The 24,524-nt window shown below is 38.2% G+C and overlaps 1 long non-coding RNA gene across 1 annotated transcript; it reads right to left on the bottom strand.

Moving 5' to 3' along the window:
• Window positions 1-1,730: 1,730 nt before the first annotated feature.
• Window positions 1,731-22,724, bottom strand: LOC137848278 (uncharacterized). Its single transcript, XR_011091248.1, has 5 exons — window positions 22,393-22,724; window positions 20,012-20,144; window positions 17,893-17,969; window positions 14,162-14,371; window positions 1,731-13,541 (listed from the first exon to the last, which is right to left on the bottom strand). It is a non-coding gene; the product is annotated as an uncharacterized lncRNA (long non-coding RNA).
• Window positions 22,725-24,524: the final 1,800 nt, after the last annotated feature.

Here is a 24,524-nt window from a genome sequence, read left to right as displayed (position 1 = left end):
AGATTAGATTATCTGTGAGCTCAAAGTTTTGTTTTGAACAAAGTTTTAACTTTATTATTTGTTTGTAAGGAATAATCCTACATAATTTAATTTCAAGGTTCTTTGTGGTATAAAGTCTATTAAGCCTCACACTTGCTGTTATGTGAGCAAGATTTAACACACTTGGAGAAAAAGATTTGAAAAGTTTGGCCAGAACAGAGAAAGAAGGATATATTTTTAAAATATGTGTATGAAACTTATACTTAAATATATAAATATAGTAAACTTCACACACTGGATTTGGTCCACCATATTACACTTTCCTTTATATTGCACTCTTTTGCATTTAAGTCATAGGTTCTTCACTGAGTAGGCCAGAACATAATCCTATACACTAAAAGGAAAAATGAAGCTACTACTGTTTCTAACACTAAACAGGGGATGTGGTTTTGCTGTATACATAAAAGCAAAACAAAGCTTTTTCATTAGCTGTGTGATCAAATGAGCTTTCATCACTCTTAGTCTATGTTAGGTCATAGACAGATTCCTTAGAGATGATGCCAAAGGGGGAGATTCCCAACATTACTTAGTGTCTCCCTTTTCAAGGCTGAGGTTTTTTGCTTGCACCTGAGGCCTCCCTAAGCCAAAGAAATTAAAAGATTTCCAACAGGACTGTGGTGCAGCGGATCTACTGATGCCCATCTCAGACAGACCCCTGTTGCTATCCACAGTTTCAGATGCTCAAGGCTTGCAAAGCACCATGAGCAGAAGTGAGCAGCAGCAGAATTTGACCTTGTCCTTTGTCTTTGTAAAATTCCCTAGGACATCAGACACAAAGGACTTCAGATTTTTCTCAAACCTGTCATCTACTTACAAATTGTTTGTTATAAAGACTCCAAAACCACTTCCAATACTTTTCTTCCTTACAGCAGGATTATTTTACAAAATAAAATGCAATTTTTTTCCCTCCATTGTGATCAACCAGTCATGCCTGGTGGCATTGCCTCTCTCTATAAGATATAAAACTTGGTTGCGGAAAGTACATGTCAAATCATAAGGATAAGATTTTATGTGTCCAACAATTTGTGCAGATATCCATGAAACCACAATACGGAGAAAATCATGACAATTTTTTTTTTTCTAGTGTTATTTTCACACAGTCAAAACACAGTAAACATGTTTTGTATTCCATGTCAGCAATATCTTAGCAAGTAAAGTCTAAGTAAACGTATTAGTTAGCAGAGATCTTTGCAAAGTGACAATTTCTATTCTAGTTAAGACCTGCTGTTTTGAGAAAAAGTGGTAGGATAACGAACATACTAAAAAAATTGTTCTCTGAATGTTGACAATAATAGTCCTTTTAGAAATGTAATCACAAAATATTGAAGTACAATCCAGATATGAAATGCTTTTTTCTAAGACTGAGAATTAAATATTTCTAGAAACCAATACCATGAAAAGAAAATTAGCTGATGTGAAAAACAGTATGTCAACAGGATCTTTTTCTGGTATTATCCACTTCAGTCACGCTTAGGTATGACCTTACAAAAGCTTCCATAAATGCTTACAACTGTAAAGTTTATCTGCATGAGTGTAAATGGAGAGTCAACATCCAAGGCATATGAGCAATGTAAAACTGAAATTATTGGGAATTAAAACAATAAAAGAAATAAAAATAAAAAAAGAAATCTTGAATAACTAAACATATCGATATATAATACGTATATATATATATATAATCAGGGAAATTAAAAGAAGTTTTCATACTTTTGTTAATTTTATGTATTTTCATTGCTGAAAATAAAAAAAAAAAATGGTATAAAGGAGTCAATTATTGTATCTTTATAGTCATATTTTAGCACTCAGAGTTACTTTTGGCTTCTGTTTCAAAGTCTTTCAGAAATTCAAGTTGAGAAACTAAGGTTCCTGGAAAAAAAAAAAAAAAAAGCTTATGTTGAGTTCAGACAGGTAGGTTACTCTGTGCTTTAATCACATCATCAGTACTCAGAATTAAATCTGAAGTATTATGATCACAGAAATATCCAATATTTTTTTTTTTTCCTTTGAATGCAGCTGATCCTCCCTCAGAACAAGCTGTGAAGGGGGAGCAGGTCTGCAGCCCATTACACTTCTGGTGCACATTGTCCCAGTCCAGTCCCACACCACGACATGGCAGAATGGCTGGGGAAGGGACCAGCAAGGTCTGCACAATGCACAGGACACTTTTAATCAGGCAGTTACTTCCATTTCACAGCCATTGAGTCATGCAGATAGGTGGGCTTCCCTGAAAAGCATGCCACTGCCAGCACAACTGTAATGTGAACCAGTCCCGACTGATACAATCAAAGGAAATTGAAAGAAAACTGAACCTGACAACTCAAGCATATGCCCGGCTACCCCAGTAATACAACATCTAGTCAGAGCTGATTAATATTACACTAGCTGGCATTTTTTAATTTTATTTTTTTTTAACATCTGGATGAAAATTGAACAACCCCCTTAAACCTTCAGACTGAAAAAACAGTGGCCTTTTCAAGCAAATTGTTACCACACGACTTTCTCCTCTTTTGAAATCCCATATGGACAGATAAGCTAAGAATAGAACAACCACATCTGACTAAGAGTCCAACATACATATTATTACCACTGTGATCGTCTCATTTCCCCTGGACTAGCATTAGGCTGGGATCCAGACACTTTGAAAACTCTGTTTTAGTTAAAGGCTAAACCTGGTTGGACAAGAAACAAACCCCGAAGCACTGCCTGTCTGAAATAGTAAATATGGGGGTATATATCAGTTTTTACTCTATATAGTCTTGGGCACTGTTAATGTCTAGATTTTGCTGTGGTTTGAGGTCTGGAATAAAATCAAGTCCCCAAACTATTGCTTACAGAGCATGAAGAGATTGATAGCATTTTCTTTTCTGAAGAATAAGTGAGATCAATAAAGAACAAGCAGAAAGGGAACAAACTGATTTGCCCAGAGACCCTGCTGACACTGTCAGGAAAGCAATCCATGTAGTACGTGTCCTGGAACAGCAGGCAGGTCCCCAAGCAGGGTGGCAGACTAAAAGCTGTTTAGACTTCAGTGTTTCTGGATGGCAGACTAAAAGCTGTTTAATTTTCATGACTTTCTCCTTAATGTGGGCAAGAAGAAATTCAGACAGGCCAAGTGCAAATGTTTGCCTGGAGGATTATTTTGCCGTTCCTTTAGGTTTAGAGAGACCATAGGCCAAGGTTAGGAACACTGGGATTAAGTAGTCCAAGTGCAGGGGAAGCTTCAAATGCAGAAGGACTCTCAACTTCAAGGGGAATGAATTTTTCAGGATCTCCAGTAATTATTCCTCTCCATTGTAAACATACTTGCAGAAGTAGCAAGGATGAATGCTAAATAGCAGGAGATAGAAAATTTCAGTACAAAACAGAGGTGTTCAAGAAACTAAGCAAATGTATTTATTTCATCTGAAAGGAACTGCATATCTCCATATCTCACTGTTTCACTATGAATTTCTTTTCCATTTATTTTCAGTGTTAAATCCACGAAGATGCCGAGGTCCAGATTGAATCACAAAAGTACTGCATGGCTGAGGTTGGAGAGGATGTCTGGTCCAATGTCCCTGCTCAGGCAGGACCATCTAGGACCACGTGTCCAGGACCATGCCTGGATGGCTTTTGAATACCTCCAAGGAGGAAGATTCCAACATCTCTTTGGGCCACCTGTGCCAGTGCTCCTGGCACAGGTAAATACCTGCACAGTAACGAAGTGCTTCCTGATGCTCAGACCTTCAATCATTCCTTAACACAGGACCACACACAAACATAGGCCCTTATTAGCTGGTGGACTACTTTATCTTCTTAAAACAGATTTGCCTTGTTTTGTGGTAGCTGTCATGTGACCTCTATCATCATGTTTGAGTCCTCTAGAGGTTACCTCTTTTGAAATACTACCTGAAGCTAGGATTTATCAAGTAGAAAAGTACTCATCACATAAGGATTCCTTCACAGGCCAAAGACCCGGAGATTTCTGTAGCACAAATTGTCAAGAATTAGGGGTATTTTTTATCACATTGTCATCTTTATATATATATCTATTTTGCAGAAAGAGGGAGCAGGCTCTCTCTCTCTCTCTTTTTCTTTCCCTCCCTCCCTCCTTCCAACCTATATATTAATTAAAAATGTAATAATAGTAAGGGTAAAGAAATAAAGAAAATTAAAAAGAAGTAAAGGAGGAACCAGAAAGGTTATATCCACCTCCTGTTAGGTTCAACTTCTCCAAGAAAAATTAGTTGCTTGCTGTAGCTGATTATAGTTGCCTATAAATATACTACCTGATTGTTTTGGCAAACAGAGAGACTACAAAGTGCAGCTATTCTCTCATCCATGGAGAAGGTGCAGGAGGATAGGTTCCTGATGTCAGATAAAAGGCTGCAAAGTGGGGGAGAAAGGAAAAGATCTAAAGAAAGAAGGTGGTGGTTTCTTTCCTGCCCCTGGTGAGTACATTTTCAGAGAGTGATGGCTGGAGGAACCTTGTTCTTTCATTCACTTCAAAATGGTCATATATTTCATCCACACAACTCTTTTCTATTTGGGTTTGTAATTTATTTGTATACATGTCCCGATACTTAATATTTAGCAAGTACCATATGAGCTGCTGTGAGGAGAATATGATTATGTGATTATTCACGTGATATGTTACTATTTCAAAATGAGCTGAAACAGGTTCTCAGAGCTGGCCTTCTCAGGAGAGTATTCATGGATGTGGGCTGGAACCTGGTGTTTTGCTGAAACTCCACCTAACTGGCTTTGAATTTGCCATTGGGTAAATGCTCTTGTCAGCAGTGTTTCTCAGTGAAAGAGTCACAGAAAGACAAAATAAAAAGGGTGTGAACATACAGAAAATACAATAATTTTAAAGTGTAAATGAGTATTAGCAAACTTGAGACATCATTTACAGAGATCTCTGAACCTGTAGGCCAGGAGGGAATTCTATTATATCATTGCTCTTACCATAACAGCATATTGCATGTCATTTGCAAACACACAAACCCCAGCAAAATACATGGTACTTCCTCTGTCATTAAAATTTCAATGGTCAGCATTCAGGAAATTTTTCTTGTCTGCCCTAGACTAATTCCAGATTGTTTTTCATTAAACATCTATCACAGCAGACAAGCCTGAAACAGTTACCTAATGCAATATTATTTTTTTTTCCATAACAAATTAAAGGACATTAATCTTTACTCATAAAATAAATATTTCTGAAAGCTTTTGTTGAGAAACATTCCTTTTTCTGAACAGCTCCATCTGTTGTTCGTTTCTGCTGTCCTGCCTGGTAGGGATCTCCCTTGACTCATGTTAACACAGCAGATGATCACCAGAGCTCATGAAATCAGTTGCTGCAAGTTGAAACACCACCACCCTGCAGAGCCTGGGCTTGGCAGGCAGTGTCTGTGTGCACACCCCAGAGTGTGCGGTTTTCAGAGACCAGCACCTGCAGAGCTCTTCACTGAGACAGTGCAAAAATAGCATCAGTAGGGGTTAACAGGGTTTGCCCTTTTTGGAGGAGGGTGGTGGGAAGCATGAGCACGTGCTGCTCAGCCTTGGAATGATTGGCTCCAGCTTGCATTGCTCCGGTTGCCTCCACTAATGGGCCTATTTGCTTAATAGGGTTTTGAAGGCTGCCTGCTCATGAAGACTATCGACACTAGAGAATGGACTTTGGCAATGCTAATTAACACCTTCCGACATGATACCTTCTAGCTTGTTCTGATATCCCAGCTAGCTCTGCAAGTGTGCATGGTAATTCACCAGCTTTCTGCCTTTCTGAACACCACACACAAACTCTATGCAAATCTTTCTGCCAGCTCCTGCACAGTTGTGATTGTTGCTGTACAGGTATTTGCTGTGTAGATTACATCAGTCAAAATGCTCCATCTATATCTAATTATTCTTCCTTATCACCAATCAGGAATGCCAATTAGTATAAGGAGTAGAAAATGAACAGATAAGATCTCTGAGTGAGCAGTTTCCCAGCAATTAATAGCAGGCAAATTGCCATCTGTCAAGCACCTGTTGGTTTCCTGGTAATAAATTGGGGAATATCCGAGATACATGGCAAAGGAACAGAGAAAGAAAAAGGTAAAACAGAGGGAATATGCATGCAGATCATGTCCCAACATGGAATAGAGGTTTAAGGGGCAAAAGGAAATTAACTTTTCAGGGCTGGAACCTAGGGAGTTCCAGAAAGCTCTGTGTAGGTCGGTCCGACAAGTAGGTTGTCTTGTTTTTGCACATTGCATGAATTTGAAATGGTTGAGTCAGTGTTAAAGGTCTGGATTACTTGTATTAGGCTCGTACTTACCCACATACAGGCAAGGTTTGTATCACAGGTGGGACCTGTCATGTCATTGCATCAAGGTGTCCAACAAAAATATTTATGAAACAAAGAGTCATTTATGGGTGTCTTTGGGCATCTCATCAGGGCATGTTGCTGTCAAACCAAATCGTTTGCCAGTGAGTAGCAGTAGGACCAAAGGATTTAGCCTGACTGCTTCTTACCTGCCCTGCAAAAAGCTCACACCTCAGTGGTCAATTCATAAAAAAATGCGTTGCCTTTGAGCCAAAACCTCATCAAAGCAAGTACTGAATGGAGTAGCAGAGTTTACTTTTCTGTCTTGTCTTACCTTATTCTTGAAGGAGCACCTGACCCATGATGACTTTGGCATAAGATTACCTTATATTTGCCAGCTGTGAACTGAGGGGCCATCCATCAATGCAAGACAAGTGGGTGAAGGATATGTAGGGTTACACTTACCATCTTTAATATTTTTTATTTTATTTTATTTATTTCAAATTTGAATACCTCATCCACCAGTCACTGGAAAAAGAAAAAAAAAAGTGTTTGTTCCTTCAGCCAACCACCGAAACCCCAGGTCCTGTGGATGAGACTTCTTGACACTGCTTATGAGGTGCTTCCTCATTAGTAACTTGTCCAATGCATCTCTAATCCAACTATTGCTCTCTGTTAAGCAAGAACAAATCATTTTCTTACTAGAAGAGTTGGTGCCTGACTTTGGCTGCATTCAGAATTGATGAGGGATCTTTTGTGGGGCATGAAGCAAGAATATTTCACATTCATATACTCAGAGATAGATAGTAAAATGATTTTAACTAGTGACTGATGAGCACTCTGAGCTATGGTCTCTAGCTACAGAGACTCTTTAATATAACAGTGACTCAACTATTAAGTCTCTAAAAATTAAGTGGGAAGTGCTTGTAAAGGAAGGGCAGGGATCCGTATCCTTTGACGACTCATCAGTCAACTTTAGCAACAGGTAGGCTTAACCAGAATATGTCAAGCAGGTATTGTTTTACACCCCAAGCCTCTTGAAGAAATATTTACTGCAAAAGGTGATTCACTGCATTATGCTCTAGAAATTGCTGAATAATCATCACAAATAGTTTTAAGTGCACTGCCAGAAATCAGGCACAAGAACTTGAAAGATGGGCATTGTCCAAAACAGGGAGACAGTTACAGAGCCCTTGCAAACAACAGGCTAACAGCAGCAACAAGGCCCAACCAAAGGAGGAAATTCCATATGACTGTCTTCAGCCCAGCACTTTTGTGAGGCAGAGGGCCCAGATCTGTCTTTATTTGTTGATATCCCACAGGTAGCAATAGATATAGCTTCATGTTCTGTGTTAGGCCACAGAAGAAAAAAAGAGGGAATGCCTCCATCTATGCCTTACATCTTAATTCTTTGGAATGCTTGGACCTTGAAACAACATCAACATTTCACAAGGAACAGCTTCATCTCTTTCATTCATTTTCCTTGGGACTGCACTTTACAGCTCTGATATGGCAAGCATACTTCTTGCCCACTGGTATGTATTGTCCTAGAGCGAAATCAGAAGGTAAGCAATGAAAAAAGTGCCCCAAATGGCTCACTCAAAGGCACAACTGGATGGTTGCTTGGAGGCAGTTTTTATACTTTATTAAAATTTAAGCTAGTGGATAAAACCTGTTTAGTCTTCTGCTTTTTCTAGTAACACATCTATTCAAAGGTAACAAAAACTATCCAATGTTGTTTGTTATTTTCCCAGAAAAACAAAAGAAAACAAAACAAAAAACCTTCTGAGAAAATATATCCTTCACAAAGTTATTTCCCAATCATGACACACTGACACTGTATCAAATTGGAAGTATAGTTACGTATTCCAGCCAGATTTTATAATCACTCATTACTTTCCCTCTTTCTGATGTAAGATACTAATTATGCTATATCTATAAGCTTGTTTTCTTTATGATACAGAGCTATAGTACTAAGCTACGATTAAATGTATTAAGTCTATGTAGCTGTAGAGAACTATGTGAAAAGGTGAAAATGAAATGCATATAACATAAAGATGAGCTAAAAGGTGAATTACAATTCACAAGAAGATAGAGATAAGCAGAGGAGATGAGAAGGAAATTCATCTCCCCACCTTATGCAAATATACAAGATTTTGAAATATTTATTTCTCACTGTTCCAAGGACTAAAATCAAAATCTCAAAAATGTTAGCAAGTTGCAAATCAGAGGAAGTTATTATCTAGACCAAAACAGTTTTCTTTATATGACACACAATTTACTAAAATAACGATCTAAATCAACATATATTTTAATACAGATTTTTGCATATCTGTAACAAATTCCCCCCAAGTACCCAAGCATATTTCTCAACATGCATTTTCACCTAAGAGATAAAGATATGTTATTGTCTTCATTTTAAAGAAAAGAAAACTTGGTATGGGAAACTGTTTCAGTCTGTTTTGATATTTTTGTTGATATTTTTTATCATATATGACCTTATAAAAGTGAGAAGTCTCTAGATGTTCCCAGTACTTTAGAATATCTGAAAATTTGATGTTAGGGGCCCATTAGGATCAGCTTGACCCTAAGGTAGTCCCCTTGAAGGAGGTGATAACACAGTTAGTAAAACAAATTAATCACCTGGACTCTAAAGGTTGATGTCAGCTAGCAACCATCGTGCTCTTATAGGCAACAAAAACTTTGGCTGAGTACCCAGAAGTAAATACCTCCTTCCTTGTTATTAATCATCTCAGTCTGGTAGTTTTCCAAGCACTTCATCTAATACTTGGACACATTTGTTCATCACATGAGATGGTTGGGCAGGCTTCTGTCTACCCTAATTTTTAAAAAGTAATGTCTAGATTTTAGCAAAGTGTAACATGCTAACACACAAGTTTCTGTAATAATTTAGAGTGCTTTTAGATTTTTGGTGATATAAAACCATGCTGTTTTTGAGAAAACAGCATTTTAATTACAAATATATATTTTGATGGATTTACAGTCAGTTACTATTTCAGATGTTGAAACACAGGAGATAAGCGACAAAAACAAAACAGGAGATATGGATGATGGAAATGACACAACAAAAGGATCATTTTAAGGCAGAGAAATTTACTTTGACTGACAGGGTAGTAAAAACTCAAAATGAACATTGTTCACTCAAGTGACTGGATTTAGTCATATGTTGCTAGAGGTTGCTAGAGGTTGTCTTTCCTCATCTTTGTTTGTGAAACACCTCAAATATAAAACCAGTAACATTCTAACATTGAAAAATAAATGACTAGCTTCTTAAGCCTTTTATAAAACTAAATTGCAGAGATCTGGTGACATCAAGGGACAGTGAAACAGGCAAAACTGCTAAGTTCAGGATTTTTGCTGCAGGAAATACGGCCAGGGAAATAAAGGAGCATGGCAAGGCTCCATCGGATTTGGGAAATGGACCTTATATTTGCTTTGAAGTCCTGGGAGACAGGGGGGTGGAAGATCAAGCACTAAAAACTTCCGACACTCAGTTTCACCTGAGACTTGGAATCATCAGTGATAATTTAATCAGAGAGGAATGTTAATTAAGGCTTCAGGCCCTACTTATAGACAGTAATTAATTGCATGTGTTGATTAGCATTTTGCTGTATTGAACGTGGAACAGCTTGGGTAAATCCTACCTGGAAGTGCCACGTGTAAGATAATTCAGGGCTGTTGTACTCAGGGCTGTGGACAGGCATTATGATACCTCTGATTTAAATAAGCTAGCTCTACTCCCTTGGAACTGGACCTGGATGAGCCTACTTTTTCCTGGCACATGTACTGCATGCTAAGAAGCAGGGATGCTGTATAGAAAGCAAAATAGTCCACCTCAGGTGGAGGGAAAGAAAGGGGTGATTTCTAACTGTCCATTAACAAACATTGCAATTTCGCTTGCACATTTTAGCAAGCTGAGTTAAAAGTACACCTGTGGATGTTTGTGTGGTTTAACGATAGAGGAAAAGGCACCTGAAGTTCTTGTGATAGTGTCCTAAGGATAGTGTCCTAAGGAGTGCTCTTGTGCCCAGCCTGCCCCCACCTGTACTTTTCTCCCTGTCTTGTGGGCAATTGCTGTCAGGACAGTGAACATCTTCAGGAGGGCCACAGGCAGAAAACAACCCCATTGTTTCTGTAGGGTGCATGGTCTGTGAGCCTGGTGCTTCAAGACACTTTGCAGCTGGCTCAGACAACCTGGCCATTCTGGAGTCAGCTAGACTCCAGTGCTACATTAGCTTAGTTGTGTTGTCCAGTTGCACCCTTCGGTTTATCTTGACTTTTTATTGTGTGCACATATCCCCGTAAATTCAAGTATTGTGTCCAGAGCACTGAGAAGAGAGCTGAAGTCCTGGGTCCCAGCTCTGCTGGAGCAGCTGCCAGTCACTTTGCCTTTAGGAACACTCTTTTTTTAGTAGGGGGTAAAAGGCTTTAGGGACAATGTCTGTGTTTTTAATCATGTCTTGCAGAAGCATATTGTAACTAGCAATTGCTTGACACTTTAGAAAATCATTTGGCTTGTTAAGGTGCCTCAGGAATGAAACTTGCCAAGATTTAGACACACAGGTATTGCTATTGACTTCCAGGTAATTACTGAGGTGTAGGAACTTGAGCATGCTCTCAGGAGTTGGCAGCATTTACGACTGAACTAAAGACATCAAAATTAAATTCTTTAAAAACTTCTACCAAAGCTATAAAGGAAAAAAACAAGAACTTGGCTAAAGTGAGCTAAAGTTGGATCACTAATTTCAGAATAAATAAAAATCACCAAAGCTCCTTACTTCCAGTTTCAAACAAAGTATAAGCCTCTGACATTAGAAATATCAGGTTATGCTTGTGATAAATTATGTCAATCCCGTCAGTCACTGTATAATTTCAGTTTGGGAAATAATTAGCATACCATCAGTACATGTATGTCTGTTGAGGGAACATAACATTTGTAAAAACCTCTAGCAGTCCCTTTATGCATTACAACAATTAATTAAAATATACTACAGCCCAACGGTAATATTTCTTCTGCTTGAACAAACAAGTACTATTGATGCCACAAACACGTATGATCTCATGACCTTCCAGATCAGATGACAAAATCAGGGGAGTTCAGATTTAGAGAAGCAGATGAACTTTTAGACAGTTAGTGCAAGCCAGGTTGTACAATCTTGGGATTTTTTTGGTGTTAATTACAGACACTAGTAGATTTTTTTATCTGCAAACAGATTATGTGCCTCAGATTCTTGTTTAGTCAATCACAACAATACAGATATGACAAAAAAAAAAAAAGTGTAGGCAACTAACTCCAGGTTTGAATTTCTCAAGTTTGCCTATAGCAAGGGTTGTTTTTTTACCACCCACATATTGCTTTGCTTACGTGAAACAAAAATCTGACAAGCTTTCAAAAAGCTCCACCTCTGATGCTCTTGCTGTTAATCTTGTCATTGTTAACACAAAATGGCTGCTTGCCGAAGCCAACAACTGTCTTTCAGTTTACTCTGAGCCACACCTGTTTAACCACTAGTAAAGCAACTAGTTTAATAATATTAATAATTATAATAATAATAATGAACAACTGAAGTGCACATTTCATATGAATTGTTAGATATAGAAACAGAGGTTCAGCCTTTTTCCCCATTCCTTTTTCTGAAAGGGGAAACTTTCAGTATTTTTTGTTAATAGATGGTGTCATATATAAAGTTTCACATGTTTATTTTTTCTCCAGATCAACTATGGTATTTTTGTTTGTTTGTTTGTTTGTTTGTTTGTTTTCCATTGGAATGCTGGGTTGAGATTTCTGTGGAGAAATTAGACAGAAATAAGAAACTAAAGAAAATGGAATTATGTGATGGAAAGCTTTCAGAAAATTTTTACATGCAAATATGAATCAAGATTTTCTGCACATCCATGGGCCAACATGCTCAGTATTCAACATCCATTCATATACAATTTCCCCACTATTAAAACTGTTGTGAGAAACATCTCAAAACAATTTTATTCAGACAGGATCTTCTGTGAAGCTATTTTATTCGTGATTGCAATGGTTGGCATGCTGTCAATTACGAGCACATTTTTGTAAACAAATCATAACCTTTTATTCCCTATTACCTTCTGCCTGATCACCTCTCCTGTTTCCTTATTAGCTGAGTACAGCAGGTTCACAAGCTCAACACTCCTCTATACCATCTATGTACATTTTTTCTCATTTTTTCTTTTTTTTTTTTCAACCTTTTAATTCCTTCTTTCTTATTTTTTGAGAAGTTGTGATCTTTGTTTTACTGTTCTCACACTGTTCATCCTGTTTTTCTCAAGCTTCTAGCTTATTTTACCTTCTATTGTCTACTTATCTACTTAACATTTCTCCTTATTATGACTACACAACTGCCTTGGAATTATGAAAAGTAATTCTCTACTGCAACACAACTTACTTTCTCACACTGTTATTCTAGAATCATGACTTGTATGTATATATATATATATATATTTATCTATATAAACAAAAAAAGCTGGTTTGCCCATTAACTTGCAGGTGTATTTCAGTCCTGATGTAAAGCACATATTTCTATTACCCTGACTCAAAACAAACAAATGAAAAAACAAACAACAACAACAAAAAGCATCTAAAAAAACAAGGCTATAGAGAGTAAATACCATTTCCAGTGAAGTTCAACCATGTTCTACATGTAAGTGAAATATAATGAAGCTTTGAGACGTTGTATATTAATTCTTCCTTCAAGAAAAGCCAGTGTGTGGCGTCTGATGATGAGAAATGTAGAGTTCATGACCTATAATGGATTTCCATAGGGTAAGAAAATGTCTTCACTCTTTTTACCTGCCAGGCATCAAGATCACCAATACATGCCTGTACCTCCTGACAATGTCACTCAGTTACTTAAATGAGTGGATGCCTGTTTTAAAAGGGCTACGTCTCTCTTTTTCTTTACTAGTTTGCTTCCATCTTTCCTTCAACTGCAAAATGCAACTGTTAAATTCTACCTTTGTTTCTCCTGCTGCAATTGGCAAATAAGAGCATTGAAGTGATTTCAAGAACTGCTGAGGAAATGAGTTGTTCACTATGCAGAAAATATAGGAGCAGGTAGAGCAAGTGATAGGTTCCAAGTCAGGCTCATATCTCTGTGGGAACTCAGCTGGCAAATTTTCTGTGCTTATTCCTAGGAATGTTATCCAGAGACATGCTATAATCCTGCCAATAGAAAATGAACAATGATGTGGAGATCCAGCATATACTCAGCAAAACTGGTGGAAGTTAGGTAATGCTTTGATACGCTATGGAATTAAATCACAAGCTGGAAATTAGCAGCCATGTAAACCACTATCTCATGATCATGTTGCTGAACTGCACAACCAATACACTTGTCCCTGGCCAGTGGTTTTTCCCTTTCTCTCCCTCTGCTGTCCTATAGATACAGCCTGGAGTATTGGGTCTCCGCAGTGCCTCAGCCAAACTGGGAAGACTGGGGTGGGAAATGCAGCTGCCAGTTAGACTCCTGGATCTAAAAGATCTCTTGCAGGCCTGGAGGCCTCCCGTAAATTCAGCACCCAGTATCTCCCATTTCTACACTTCCACGAAGGTCACAAAACAATTTCCTCCCATGGATTTGGCAATGCTCTTAGCACATATATACTGCAAGCTGGAGGTATGAATGTCTTCCACATGCTCAAAGCAAGTGACAAGAATAGTTTTCGTGCCTAATGCAGTATATGCACCTTTGAAGAAGTGGTATGTGATGCTGCAGTACATTCAGGGCTTCCCTCACTTGAAGAGAAATAACAGTGAGGGCCTAGATCAGGTGTCTCACTCACCTTGCTGAAGTCTGGAGGAAAATCAACCAGATCTCATCTCCTCAGATATTTTCCTGTGGTCTTAGTGCAAGCAGCTGGATACTTGTTCTTTCAGCCAGCAGGCTGAACCAGACAGAGGATTGTTTTGGATGGTGGAGGAGTTTCTGGCCCCTGTGAAATAATTACACAGACTGTATCACTAGATGTTGTCGCTGTAAGGCTGTCCATAATCTGGAAGGTAAAAATAAGAGAGGAAAAATAGAAAAGGTGTGGATTAAAGTCGCATCTTGAATGTATAGCCAAGATTCAGTTTTCTGATAAAGTAACAGATGGACCTGTGGAAAGTTAAGACATCAGTGCTTGCTTGTGACAATTTTTATTATATTACTGTGAATGGGAGGCCTGAATGGCATGACGTCCTAAATGGTCTTTAACAGCTCACGGTCCATTATTAGGACAGATGAAACAGAAAGGCAGGGAGTGAGGAAGGAAGGGAGGGAACAGTAGGTAGGTAACAAATGTGATGTAAATTATGGAGAGCAGTGTAGAAAGAAAGGAGAATTTGTTGGGAGGAGGGGACTATCAATAAATATTTTTTATAAAGTGTAAGTGAGAAGTAACACAGCAGATATAAGGCAGGATAAGATATGGAACAATGCTGTGAAGTGAATACAGGTCAGGGAGTGGAAGTACCAGCTGGAGAAGAAGGAAGGGGAAAAAGAGACATATGGGCAAAGGATAGAGAAAGTCTTTGTGCAGGTTGTTTACCTGAAAGGACTGAATGGAGAAGCCAGTGACCTGAAAACTTTTATTTTCCTCCACTTGACAAGTCTGTAACACTGCAGTTACATCCTCTATACCTATTTTATTGTCTTATCCAGGTCTTCTGAGCCCTGATTAATGGGCAGCCCTTTCCCACCACCCTACACCAGAAAAGCTTTCTTCCTGGCCTGTTTCAAGGAAACACTTCTGTGTGCTTTAAAGCTGCATATGTAGCTCTGGGCCCTTGACCTGAAAAGTTAATGACCTGTGGCCATTGTAGAGCACCATTACCAAAATCTGAAAGTGCCTTTTCTTTTGTCACTCAGAAGTATTTGGAGAGCCTAAATGTATAGTGCTTAAAATTTGGTGTTCTTTAAGCAAAAGTTCTGTATCAGAAAATTTGGTGTATTATTTTGGTAGGTTCAGGAGCTAAAATTAGAAACTTTTGAACTGTTTCAGTTTCATATCAATTTATATTACCTGCATATTTATGGAGCTTATTCCATGATGAAATTTACAGTCAGATGCAAAGCCAATAGAGATAAACTGAGGGCACTGCAGAGTGCTGAGTACCTTGAAGATGTACAGAGCAGCAACTGATTTTACAACTGCAACTAAGAGGAGATTCATGCCTTTGGAAACCCAAAGGAGACACTCATTGCACTCTCCTGGGGAGACAGCTAACATGCTAAGCCACTTATCTTTTCTAATTATTCTTGATCCATTTGCTCATTATATATAAAACAAAACAAAACAAAACAAAACAAAAAAAAAAAAAAAAACATGTCTCTACAAGGTATTGATACTTTGCTTCTGATTCTGCTCCATCATGTTCAAAAGCATGCAAATGAATTTGTCCTGTGGGACCTGTAGCCATCGTGTTTGCATCTATGTTTTTGCTGTGATTCTGGGATGTTGTCCATGGCAGCTCAGATTGAATGAAGTCTCAGGGGAGCATCTGTCCCTTTGGTTAGGCACAAGATGTTCACTGTTCACACAAGTCTGTACCCTCTGTACTCTCCAATAGGATTTTTTTCTTCTGTTCTTTTTTTGCCTCTTGTCTTCCTCTAAAGAAAGTCTTTTCAAACAAATTGCAATAATGTTTGTTCTTTCTGCATGGAAACACATAAAAACAACTAACTGTGCATATAGACAAAGTGGTCAGGTGGAAAAGGATGTATTAATAGAACTTTCTTCAAAGTTTCTTGCCAGACAGAGGCTAATTATAGACTGCATGTTTCATAAAAAAAGAAGGGCAAGCTTGTATGGGAGTTGCATTCCAAAGAATATGGTTCAGGTAGGTAACTCAGCCTTCCCTGTGCTTCTCCAAACTGAACCAGCTCTGAGTCACCTGTATTAGTGGTATACACATGTTCAGCAGGCCTTGATTATTTGTAGTGGTTGAGGAAACAGTTCTTGGGACTCTCCTGAGAGCCTGGTGAATGAAATAAGTCTGGCCTTGTTTCCAGCTTCAACATGTTGTTGCAGTAGAGGCTTCCAGCAGAGCTGGTGAAACAGTTTTTCTCCTCCCATACCCCCCAAAAAACTTCTATTTGGTGGAAAATACCACCTATATAACAAGAACTCTTGTATGTCATTCCAAGTTAATGACTGTTCTTGACACAAAGATGCAACTTGATCATTTACGGAGTGAAAAGCATTCAGTTCATAACTGCCTTTCCACGGATGACAGCTATCTCTTGAAGAGGATGTAATTTACTCTATAGGAAAATTTTGAAAACATTCAGGAAGACAAAGCTATTGTGCTGTGTGGAGTTTTGAGATGCTTAAATACATTTTATTTATGAAGGAGTGGTATGGTAACCAATATTGCTTCAAGATTATAGAAAAAAAGAACTCTTTCATCTGAACATACCAGGTTAATTAGGTATTAGCTTGTTTCCATTTCAGACTATACATTACGAGCCAATCTTTAAAATCTTCCTTTTCTTTTTCTTGACTAAGTTCACCTGAGGAAAACGTAATTCTAAAGTTGAATGAGATACATATATAATAAAACCCAAAACAATAAAACATACTTCTAGCTTTTTAATATTTGAGGCAAAATTTAGTTAGTATTTTAATGGCTTTTAACACTTATTTACTTTTACTACCTGTTGCTTCTACACTTGTTACTATCTGCTTCCAGAATACAATATGTTGTCATTGGATCTTTATAGCTTTCTTGCACCAGAAAAGAATGAATAACTTGGTTGAAAATTCAAAATCTTGCTATGCATTTTTATCCTTTTTAAAATTTTGACTTGGAATCTTGACTTACACAGAATAGAAAATTATATTGGTTTAGTCAAACTGAAAAGCAGAGTTTTTCATAGAAATTAATACGCTTTTCAAACATATTAAACATATTGCAGTGAACTGACTTTAGTTTTATGTGTGAATGCATATTATTTTTATGTAAATCTAACCAGCTGCTATTAGCTTCTCATGACTTGGTCTGAACCTTCATTTCAAACTTCAGTAAATTATCTGTTTACAGAGAAGAATGTAAACATAAACAAAAATAACCAGTGCTCTGCTGTTTTCAGAGGAGCCTTGAAAATGGACCAACATGAAAATTTGTCTCTGCTTTTCACCATCTCTACCAGGAGCCCTCAGGTTATCAAAGTAATAATCATGAGGCAGCTTTCAGATCAGCAAAACTTGAAAGCTTTCCTTCCCTTGAAAAAAAATAATGTTGTAGACTACAGCAAATGCACAGAGAGATGAAGAGCAATGATGATGTGCTGTTTCTGGTTGTGAACAGCACTGCCCAGCACAGTGTGCGTTTGCTCAGCCTGGCCTTCATTTCTCTGCTACTGAGGTGCTGGTTCCCAGGAAAAAAGGCAGGGTTTCACTCTGATCAGTGGCTAAATGTGAACTCATCTGATATCACGATCTTTGTGTTGCATTTAGCCCTGCTAATGCTGTTATGCTCAATGCTGTCTGCTTTTTAATCTCTTTACTACACTTCCTCAAAAGGCACATACCTCACTCATGAAACTTCAAATGAAACGTGGACTATGGCATGGTATGTGTGCAGACAGACAGGTCTTCCTCTTACTTTCTGTGAAAATAAGCAAAAAGAGTTTCAGTAATTCTGGGGATATAATACTCTAGCAATTTTCTTTTTAAAGGATTTTATTTGACATGTCATAAGTGGCAAGAGAAAGTAAGATATTTTTTCCAACTTCTTTTGTCTGACATAGACTTCCTTTGTCTTGACTTTCCTCGTACATACATCTCTCTGAATTTTCAAGAGAAAGATCCAAAAGAATATCAGTGTAGAAAAGGAAAAAAAAAATAGGAAAAGGAAAAAAAAATACAAACCTTCCCCCCCCCAAAAAAAACAAAACAAAACAAAACAAAACAATACAAAACAAAACAAAAAAAACTATTTGTGGCCATAATGGGATAGTATTAATAATTTCATCTGTTATAGGATGTGAAATTAGCTTTGGCATTAACATAGTCACCCTTGCAGAAAACCACAGGATGTAATTCTGTGCAGTTGCTCTGGAGAAGGAAATGTTGGAAACTCTGTATCTGATCTGCCAGTGGGGCAGGTCTCCAGCAAAGAGCTCTGCAGAGAGCCAGGTGCTATGAGGGGAGATGATGTTATCATATATGGCTCCAAGAAGCTGTTGTATATTGCATGAAGGCCACAGGGAGTGTCTAGTCTTTCTCTGGATACACTGGATATTCTGCAGAGAGTACTTGTAGGAAGATACACATGCATGTTTCCTTCTGAAGGAGCAGTTACATGGTTTACAAAGTGCTTTCACTGCAGACCTCTGGAATTGTTTGTCACATATAAGGAATGCAACAATAAGGAATGATCGCGGTCTGTTTCACCAGATTCCAGTGGACTGGTATTTTTTGCATGCACATACATAAAACAAAACAAAACAACAGCTACAACAACAAAACAAACAAACAAAACAATGGCACCCCGAAAGAAATCCCCAGGCAGCTGCTTTACAAAAACAGCTTTCTCTTTTCATCTGTGTCTCTAAAGGAGAATTGGCAGGAATATTGCTGTAGTTCATTGATTGTAACACTTTTGGCTAAGTAAAATGCAAAATTTGGCATGTAAATCTTCACTAAACTACTCAAATAACAGACATTTTTCCCAATAGTGTTAAGTAACCAGTGTTAACTACTAGATGTCAGTAGAGATAGCCTACAGTGGCTTAGCACATCTGCAATCAGGCCACAGTCTTTTGAAGCTTGAAGTTGATGAGCTAACTATTTATATCTTGTGTGAAAGATCTTCTGTGTAATAAGATTAAATAAATAAAAGTTGAAATGATAATTAGCCAGTAATTGCAAGCTTTGACCAAATTCTTCCTCTGCTTGGTCAAAGAAGATGCTAGCAAGAACATTTTGAATTCTGCAACCATAATTACACTTCTGCCTTGGAAAAGCTTGCTCATAGGAAGTAAATCCATAATTTGAGGTGAGTGTAAACTGTGGGGAAATGTTCAATGACAGTGGAAAAATATTCATTTTTGATGGTAAAACCTGAGCTGACTGAAGTCTAGCTATATGTAGAAGACTAAATATTCTTTGGATCATAATGGGTATTTATTTGCAATAGTTGAATTAAGCCACAGTATTGAAAAGTCCTGCATCTAAAACTTAAATATAGCAGAGCATAAATATATGCCACTAGTGGAGAGATGGTGCTTCTGAAGGATCATTTTTTCAAACCTCTATTGATCAGGAAAAACAAGCATTGAATGCATTGTTCCTCTCTTTCTGATGCATTAATACACAACCAGAAATTTGGAAGGGCAAAGGGCTATATTCATCAGATAGTAGGAAAATCTCCAGTGATGACCTAAGCAGCTGCTAGTTTTCCTTGATTACACACATCAAGGGTTTCTGTTGTGTTTAACAAACTTGATTGATTAGGTAAAACAATGTCCATTTGCAGAATCATTGCTCCCAGATGGTGGCTGTTAGTGTGCACTTCATAAACCCCTTTCTTTCTCTTTTTATCCTTCATTTTCCCCCAAGATTTGTAACTAAGTTATAGAGTCATTTTGGGGAAGAATTTTGGGGAAGATTGGCTTTGGCCCCAGTGAAAAATAATACAAGGCTTACCGATATCGGCTATAGTTTGCACTGTCCAATAGATTAAAATGATATCCATTTGGAATCATGGTAATGTGAGATGAAGGGGTTCTTGAAGTAATAGGTCTTCGTGTCACTTCTACTGCCAATGCAGCATTATTCCCTGCAGTACATATTTAATAAAATGAAACTTAAGAAACTATTAGAAAGAGAGGATATGTTAGTGGTCTAATCATCACAGTCAAAATATTTGGATTCCATCACTTGACATTCTTGGCAAGGTTATATCAAGCTGTAACCTATCTTAGATAAATAAACAGACTTCAATACATATTGAATGTACATGTATATTACATCTTCAGCTGGTGAAAATACATAGAATTCGCAATCTGGCCTTCTACCATTTTTGATATTTTTGCATTGGTTCTCTAATATCATGTGCTAGACTTGTAAGTTAGTTGTGGTCTCCAAATAGTTTTGGTGGTGATGAGAAAAATAAAAATCCATGTACCACTGGTACACAGCAGTTTCCTCTGTTTCTTTGGCTGAAAATAGGGTTTGAGGTATGCTGTGAGTATACTAAGGAAAACTTTGAAAATATATTACTGATACAGTCAGAGAACCTTTTTTTGGAAAGAGAAAACAATGTCTGAGATGTAGCTAAAAACTGTTAATGTACAGTGATCATACTACTTTTATAGTACTATAGTAGTATACTACTTTTTATTAGTGGATATTAATGATACTTGGGGGAGACAAATCCTTAATTCAAATTATGAATAGTTAACCTACAGAAGTTTTGCTTCTGTGAGAAAAATAAATGCACAGTCACTTGGACTAAACAAAGTTCACTGCAGTTGGGATGTTCTACCTTTAGACCTCAAAAATTTGATTTCATCAGGGAGAGTATTTTCAGTAATGGGAATAATCTGATAGTGTTTAATTCAAGGCTTGTGTGTGGGGATCAAAGCAATATACATGTATATCACTGGCTTATATTCACTCATTCTTGGATCTTTGTTTTGCTCTGTCACATGCATGGCAAAAGCATATCTAGGCATTGTGTCACCTAAGTGTGTTCCTTCATTCCCTCTTCTGTTTGTCATTCAGCAGTCTAAATACAGAATTGGACACAAACACAGAAAGCATTAGTTCAGATTTCAGGACAAAAAATAAATGTCTCAAGGAGGAAAGAAAGAAAGGAGGCTGAAGCCACTTAGCTGTACGTCACTAAGCAGTAGGTTAGATGATTTGCACCCAGGCCTGAGTGTATGTTTCAATTCACTGATGGTACCACTATAGGTGGTTTTTATACATACATGTATATGGCTTTCACCCGAGTAAAAGCCAAACTGATTCTGTGCTAATTCATGAGAGTTTGTAGCCCTTATTCAGCTATGATGAAAAGGCCCGTGTAGCTCTTTAGCATATGTTCCTGCTTATCTCAGAGTGAGAAGCGAGTATGTAGCAATGCACTTAGAGGGAGTGGCTGAAGCACAGCAGTTGTTTCTGCTATAACGTAAGCGTGAGAAGAGCACTCTGTTGAAAGCAAACTTTTGGTCCAGGATATAATCCCTTCCTTGTAGAGTGCCTTGCTGGCTGTTGACTGTCTCCCTGAGGAAGTTCCTTGGCACGCAATTGCTATAACACAAATTATCTGTAGTGCCTTGGGCTTGACTAGACTAGATAGCATCCCTGAAAACTGCACAGAGCTTTTTGCAACCTGTAGGTTTTATGAGAGAAGGGATAAGCTAGAGGAGAGCAGTAAGATTAGTCTGGATCTTCTTGCTTCTTCCTTTTACTTATACAAAGTAGAAGAAGATATTGTAGGGTTAGGCAAAAACATAGCCAGCTTCTTTCTGATATGACCTGTAGACCTTAATTTTCATAGCAAATTAACCCAGAATTCCACATACTGCATACTTTAAGAATGTTTTTCAAGAATGCCACAAATCCTGTGTAAAACATATGAATAAACAATTGATAAGGGCATGGGCATGCATCTGGATCCTGGCCTATACCTATTTATCTCCTTCCTTCACAGCTGCAGTTCAGGTTGCTAAGGAGCTTCTGCCCTAGCCCAGCCCTGGTATGGCGATGGTTTTAACATGGAAATCAGCATGGAGCTGCTTATAAGCTCCAGGCATTTCAGATCACTCTGTGGTACTGTTAGTGCAGCACCTTGGAGTCCTGATCCACTAAGCCCATACATAGGTCAACTTAGTGAGTGATATTTCTGCTACTGGGGCTAAGAAGGATGCAAAGATGCTGGTATTGTCTGGTGACAGGACTCAGGGCCTGGGACAGAGGGAATAGTTCCAGTGAGCTTCAAGGAGAAGCTTGTGCCAAGCTGACCAAGAAAGAAAAGTGAAAGAGGGAGTGCAGAAATCCATTTTTAGCAGTGATCTTACCACATTTTATAACGAGTGTCCTGGGTTTTCCTCTGAGTCATGGAGTAGTCAAAAGCTGCTTTATGCAGCGCGTGTCCTCAGCAGTCTCTGTGGAGCTTCTCTTGGCTTCAGACAGTTAAATCAGACCTCAGCACAGCATGCGTAGTGCATTCCTGTGGTCATCTCTGCATTCACGTATTGCCACAAAATATTTAACAGAGGTGCCAGCTGTCTACTGGAAGGTGCTGCAATTGTGCATATCCACCTGCTGGGATTTAGAGATGGCACCGATGAGCATTAGCCTGTTGCAGACACCAGTCACCAGAGCACAGCTCCAGTTTTCCACCTCCTAACTGTTTTTTTTTTTTGCAAAGATGGAACAATTTGTTTCAACAAGGTTCTCTTTGGCTTATAGTCAAGAATGTTTTAAAGCTACAGTATGTTTCTTCTTTCATTATTTTTTTCTTACGAGGATATAACAGTGGTTTAATATTTAAACAAACAAACAAAAAAAAAGTGGGAGATTTGAATTTTTTTTTAATAAAAAATAAGTGAGAGTTCTTTTGTTAATGAACATATTTGTGGTTATTTACATCTACGGATAGGCAAGTTGCTGGTCTCTAATTGGCTGTGCTGCTAAAATAAGCACACAGAGTTCTACACTGCAGTGGTAAATAAATAATAATGTTCAAAACTGAAGCTGATCATTCTTTAAATAGGCACAAGTGGCCTGTGTGCTGTGTAGCAGCTGTCTGGGTTTCAGGCTTGTTTTCAGCTTGTAATGGGAGGGGGTAAGTGGTCTGCTGCATTCAGGGAACTCTGACCCTGGAAATAGGACAACATTTTCACATGAAACATGAACAGCCTTATGCAGTGCTCACTGGAGGGTGTTTCTTCAGCTTTCTCATATGTGTCATGCCTTGGAAGAGAATTAACTAGTTAAACATGAGAGAACACAACCCCTTTCAAAATTCCTTATTTCCTCTTCATTCCATGGCCTTCAAAAAAGTGTTTCAATTTTGTGTCTATCTTTGGTGAGGAAATGCCTAAAAACGTATCCAAGATAGCAAAATCAGGGAAAGGCTGTTTCCTTTCCAGAAGGCCCTCCTCCCTTCAGGTTATGTAGTTCTTAAAATGAGCTACTGAAGCTTCCTTGCAGGCTTTGGTGTCTCTGATAACAGGGGAGCTTCTGTATAGCAGATTTTGTGTTCCTGCAGTCTTGAAACATGTAAACCAATTGCTTTTTTTCTACATGGAACTGACTACAGCTTCAGGGCGGGAGAGGTGAAGGGAAATTTTTCAAGGTCTCTCTGAACCATGCACCATGAGGCCCCCTGCCTTTGGATATGGATTGGACTACATTGGTTGCCATCAAAACAGGGGGCAGCAGGTGAAAACTTCTACTGGAGGGAGAAAATCAGGCGTGGTGCTTGAGAGCCGTAGGTGATTACCTCATGTACTTTCAGCCATTTAGAACAAATGGCGTCTCTGATGATTGATGATACAGTGATAAGGTGCCGTGAACAAACAAGGTTTCTGTTTACTCTACAGAAAGAACCAATGCTGCAGTGTAAATGTAAGAAAATAAGGTATGTATTTATACTGGCTTACTACTTAAATATTTGGTGGCACATATAATAAAATCTCTTTTCCTAGAGCTGTGAAGCTTGACATGTATATTTGTTTGAACTTTTGGGACATTTCTACCATAATCCCTCAAAACAATGCAAGCACATTCAAAAGATTATGACTGCCCTGATTGGTGGAGTTATTCAGAGTTTAAACAGGAACAACAACAACAAAAAAAAAAAATCTGTTTTGCAATCCCATATTGTAAGGATTGTTTCTGCAGGGGTGTGTGTGGGGGGGTGAAGGATAAAGAAAAGTGCTGAGTCTCAAAACTGTTCAATACGTACTTGAACGCAAGAATAATGGACATTCAGGAAACAGCTTTTCTCCAGGGGTGTGGTTTTCTTAAAAGCTGTGTGATTTCTCATCAATTATTCACAGGCCTGAGATCAACATTGAAGTGTCCTGTGACACAGCAGTGGGGAAGGAACTGCTTTAAAAATAGCATCCAGTATCTTTGGAAGCTGTCCAGGACCAGCCCTTGAGTTGGCTGTATATTTTTAAAGCATAACATATTTCTTCAA

Source organism: Anas acuta, chromosome Z, assembly GCF_963932015.1.
Source record: "Anas acuta chromosome Z, bAnaAcu1.1, whole genome shotgun sequence".
NCBI lineage: Eukaryota > Metazoa > Chordata > Aves > Anseriformes > Anatidae > Anas > Anas acuta.
This window is presented reverse-complemented; position numbering and strand designations above follow the sequence as displayed.